The sequence below is a fragment of the Peromyscus maniculatus genome, chromosome 3, assembly GCF_049852395.1.
Source record: "Peromyscus maniculatus bairdii isolate BWxNUB_F1_BW_parent chromosome 3, HU_Pman_BW_mat_3.1, whole genome shotgun sequence".
NCBI lineage: Eukaryota > Metazoa > Chordata > Mammalia > Rodentia > Cricetidae > Peromyscus > Peromyscus maniculatus.
Genome location: NC_134854.1, coordinates 69530424 through 69536071, shown reverse-complemented (window position 1 = coordinate 69536071; position 5648 = coordinate 69530424).

The window sequence follows — 5648 nt, the reverse complement described above, 5'->3', positions numbered from 1 at the left end:
CACGCTTGGCACATCCTCCACATCCACCACCTCTGAAGCCAGGGCTGGAGGAGCAGGATAGGAAGGAAATCCAAAACCGCAGGTTAGACTGGAGGGGGTCACGATAGGAACTGGTGGGCGGGTGGGGCAGCACAAGAGTGAGACCACCCTCTCTTTTGGCCTCCTGACACTCAGATCTAGACTCTTGACAAGGCACCCTGCTGTGACTCATTCTCTTTGGGGTTCCGAGAATGCCTGTAAGGGGAAGGACCAAAGAACCGAGGGAATCAGCAGGCAGAGGAGCAGACTGTACAGCCAAGGTGAACGTTGTACTGAAAGAGTACTGTCTTAGTCTGTGTCTCATGGGGGTGGGGGTGTGGTGGAGTGAGGTTGTGTGCACGTGTGAGCAGCCTCTCACGGGCCTCCATCCCTATTCCGTTTGGGGAACCCAATCTGCTCACTGTTCCCAGGGTTCAGTCTCTCCCAGCCCCTTCCTTCCTTCCTGGAACTTTGTCCACAAGACTGGCTGGGCTGTAAGTAGTGTTGCCTCCGGGCCATGCATTCCTGGAGGGAATCACATGCCTTGGCTTCCCCGGAACCCCTTCCTTCACTTGGAGCATGGGCACAGCTCCCTCCAACCCTGCAAAGAGTAGCAGAGCCAGAGGGAGCAGAGCCCTGGGGCAGCAGGGCCTGGCAGCCTCAGGAGCGGAACTGTCGCCCTCCACCCATTTGCCTCTCTGGGCTGAGGGAGGGGGTTGTCCCCAAAGAGGCTTTTACACCGATTCCTTCCTCCTCCAAAGGGCCATCTGAGGTAGGTGCTCCTGTTAGCCCCTGCACACAAGGAAACCCCGAGGCAGTGAACAGCAGAAGACTGGGACCCAAAGACCAGCTCCAGGCTGTGATCTCCGCCAAGGGGCTAACATCTGCATACACCACAAGCCAGGCATTGTGCAAGGCTCTGGGAAGTTTCCAGAACTCTCTCACTGACTGGGAGAAAGCAGCAGGCTGTCTGGGTGACAGTGCCAGAGCAGATCGGGTGTGTGAGCCATGAGGAACCCTTCCTTCCGAGCTGCCTGAGATCAGATGTCTCCGTGTCTCTAACACCCTCAGTCTCTTGGTAAATAGCAGCACCCATCATCACCCCTTCAAGAAACACTCACTACTGGGCAAAAGGTGTAAATTCGGGGCATCTCGAACTCCGTGAGTATGCAGATACCTGCTCATGCCTGTCTCAGAAAATTCTAGAACCTTCAGATATGCCTTAAAGAAGCAGGCAGGCAGCTAAAGAGGGATGCTGGGGTGTCATGTAGGCTGATGATAAGAAGCAGGGGCAGAGTCCACAGCAGAGCGGCTGCAGGCTCCGGCAGCTCACCAGAGCCCCTGCTGCAGTGGGTGAGGGTGCAGAAATTGGAGGCTGAGCGGCCGAAGAGCGGTGATGGGCTGAGCCCTGGATGACACACAGGAGGCCTGAGTTCCATCCTGCCTCTAGTTCATCAGCTGCCTGATACTTGATGGGCCCCAAATCCCTGAGCCTCAGTTTCCTTATCTGTAAACAAAAGGATGCCACAGCCTTCGTGGAGTATTTCCACCTGTGTCTCTTAGGTTCCAGTTCTAGGATTAGTGACAGTCACTGTTATTTGGATTCAAGATCCCTTGGTCTTTGAGATGAATAAATGCAGATGTAGCGTTTGGGCTTAAAGGGCCGCCTGGTGAGTCGGTTTCCCTGCCCCTGGCTGCCCTCTCTCTTCAGGTGAGGCCCATTTCTGCATCTACTGAGTACAGTATCACAAGCCCTGCCGGACACCACAACACAAACAACACAACGATGTAGATGTGGACTCAAGCGCTAGAGAACACCCTTCTCGTGACAACCACCGGGTCTGGTCAACTAGCAGGGATGTGCAGATGCAGGAACAGTAGGCAAGCAAGGAAGAACGCGGGAGGGACAGGGAGCAGAGGGTGACAGAGCGGCTGGGGCCATGGGACCGAGTCCCAGGAGTCAGGCAGAGCAGGATAGGAGGACTCGTAGGCAGGGTCTGTCTTCCCACTCCTGTAGCCCCTCTTTGAACACGTAGGAGGCTCCTTTATCCATAGTTTTGGTTTCCTTGATCAACCATGGCCTGAAAATATTACATGGAAGAGTCCAAAATAGATAATCATTTTTTTTTAATTGTGTGCCATCCACACTAGAGTAAGGGAGGGAGCTTCAAGCTATTCTGCCATCTAGCCCTGGACATAATACATCACTATACAGTGTTTCCTTGCTGTGTACATGGCCCGCCTGTTAGTTCCTGTTATAATTTTCTGACCACATAGACTGCTGTGCTATCATTGTGTTTGTGCTCAAATAAAAGTTAGGCTAAACTTTATCATAGGCATGCATGTTTGTGGAAGGAACATCATAGCCAGGGCTCAGTGCTCTCTGGGTAGGGGATGTAGCCTGTGTGGGTAAGAGGAGAGTACCATCTCTTCCGAAAGGGGATTTAGCTTTGAAATAGTCCATCTGACAAGACTGGCTTGAGCTAGGTAGAAATGAGCCCTCCAGTGTCAACCCTCAGCATCAACCTGGCTTCTGGGAAGCCAGGCCCCCTGTGTCCCCACACTGAGACCGTGTGGTTGTAGGCGAAGACACCTTCTGGCTGTGGGCCAGGAACAGGTGTGCTGGAACCTCTGTGGCTCAGGCACCACAGTGGGATCCAGGAGTGCATAAACCAGGGATGGACCACTAGCCAGTCCCATGGAGGTGGACGTGGGAAGCAGATCGGCCTAAGGAGAGGGCCAGGGACACACTTCCCTGCACCAGCTGTCTGAAGATCCTTAAGGTCCTGGAGAATGGATATCAAGGTTCAGATGGCAGCAGACTCGGAGTAGACAAGGTCATTCCAGTTTCAGCTCTTGCCACTGTACCATCAGATTACTAAGTGTATCCCAGGCCCCAGTTGCCTTTACTATCACACAGGCAAGATTATCCTCTTAGATCAAAATGCTACCAATCTTTTCCCTGATCAAAAACCTGGCCCTTCCCCCTTCATAGAATAGAGTCCTGGCTACAAGCTAACCAGAGCCACACCTACCAAGCACTGCCCCTGACCATCAGCTCTGAGTACCTGCCAGGTGTCCCTTGGCCCACACTATTCTTTCTGATCACAGTTATGTCTTCTCACTGTGTCTATCCCTTTTCAACATCCAATAGAAGGACAAACTCTGTGCACCCCAGGTGTCTTGTGCAGGTCATGCCCCTGTATCCATGCTCCCATGGCCTGCATGACCTGTGGGCTTTTCCAGGATGAAGCTGTCTGTGCTTTGCCTCCATGTGTGTATCTTCCTGCAGCCCCCACACAGTAAGTGCTCAGTGAACATGCTCCTGTGAGTGAGGGTCCAAAGTCCAAGCCTGATACAAAAATAGCAAGGCCAGACATCACAGACACAGTGATCCTCTCTGAGTATCCCTTCACGGGGTAAGGCTTTAGATCCCATTATCTGGCTGCATATAACTCTCTTGGTGTTTAAGGGTACTCTGCAGATAATGAAATGGAAGTCTAAAAGAATGAAGTATGCCATCGCGTTCCTCACAGCTGGGGAACAGCAGGGTTCTAAATCAGCCTGGGTGACTCCACAGCTGAGCATTCATCTTCACCTGGCTGAAGCCTCCAGTCCATGATTCTTGAAAACACTGTTCCCCTTTGTATTTCAGGCTCCCTGTTTCTTTTCTTTTCTTGAGGGCGCCAGATCTGATTACAGATGGTTGTGAGCCACCATGTGGTTGCTGGGAATTGAACTCAGGACCTCTGGAAGCACAGTCGGTGCTCTTAACCTCTGAGCCATCTCTCCAGCCCCCAGGCTCCCTGTTTCTGAGGAAGCTTGAGCATGCATGTTGGACACTCTCAACACGGCCACTCTCCCACATCTCCACATAGGCGTGGGCGTTTTGCTTTTAGTGGGAGAGAAAGGGATAAGGAAGGACAGCAGTGGCAGAGGTGGCAGAAAGGTCAGCACCAGGTGGCGTCTCTTTCTCGGTGCTGCATTTAACGTAAACATCAGACCGCAGCAGCAGCCTATGGACTTTGTCAGTTAGTGACACACAGGCAGCCTAGAACCAGGTATCTGTTTCAGAAGAAGGTCTTTGCCAGGTGATGCCTCTCCCTGGAGCCTCCCCCTGCCTCTTCCAGATCACGCCAGCCCTAGCCACAAGAGTAGAACGGCCTGTGCTGTTCTTTCTAAGGACACCTGTGAAAAGAGTCTGCCTTGTAACAGGGGCTGAACAGGAATGGCACTCCAGCCTCCCCTGCTTCCGAGTGGCCCGTGGTATAGGTGCTTGGGGCAGAAGAAGGGCAGGTCCGGAGGGCAGGCTCGGGCATTTCACTGCTTCCCAGTCTCTCCACCCTCGTCCTTACATGTCCTCACCTCTGTGCCGTCTAAGGAGAATACGGGCTGAGGTTGGAGAACAATGCAGACAGGGAGGGTCCAGAGGCATCAAGAGTAACAATATACAGAAGAAACTAGTGGCAGAGGAACCCACTCCATGCAACAGGCTCCTTGTAACAACAGCAGACATGAAAACCCCTCCATGATGTCCAGTTGGGATCTCCCAATGACAGAGAAGATGACCTATGTAAATAACTTACAAAGGCGCAGGATTCTTACTGCCCACGGCTTTAGAGCCTCCGACTCCGAGCTTTCTGGCTCGCTTCCACTCCTGAGAGTGCCTGTTTCTTTCTTAACAAACTGTCTCTATTTTTATCACCATCCATGTGGCCTTGGTCCAATTCTTTACTCCAGGATGCATGAACCTGGAAATCTCAGCAGGTGCCCTCTGGCCTCAGACCCACGCCCATAACAGTTGGCAAGCCAGTCAAAGGGGGAGATTATTAATAAGACAACAAGACCAGATGCACTCTCCATCCTGGCGTGTTTGGATTGATAGTTCAAGTTAACCAGGCACAGGGATGTGCCAGGCACATCCATCCATTTTTGGAGGGAAATGGGGAATTGATAGGTTCCAGCATGAGGCCCCAGGACTTCTGTCTGCACAGGAAAGGAAGTCCCTGGGGACTCATTCCAGAACCATCTACACGTTGCTTGGAGAAGAGCCAAGCATGAGACTACAGTTTTCCTGAAGTAAGTCAGGAAAAGCCGTGCCAAAGCCAGTGCACATGCTCTGTCCCTCTCCATCAAGGCCTTCCCAGAGGATGTCTCAGAGCCCAGCAGCCAGGTGTACATTAGAAAAAGGTCTCCTTCCCCCATACAACCCTTGAGAGTTGAGGAGAGAAGAGAAGACTTGATGGGGAAATTTAAGCCCATTCTTGGGGGTTGCAACATAAATTAAAGCATTTAGAGAAACATGGACTTAAAATTGAATTTCAAGTTGTTTTTCCAGACCTTGAATCCAGCACAGTTCCTCAAGCAACATAACTGTTTTACCTGTTTTCGCTAAACTGTGTACTTTCCATGGAAAACAGACACATGCATTCCATAGTATTGTTCCTTTATTTTTATTTTCTAAAATGTTTTTAGCTTATGTGTATGTGTTTTGCCTGCATGTATGTATGTGTACCAGATGCATGCACTTCCCACAGAGGCCAGAAGAGGGCATCTGATCCTATGGAACCAGAAATACAAATGGTTGTGAGCTACCCTGTGGGTCCTAGCATTCCAACCCAGGTCTTCTG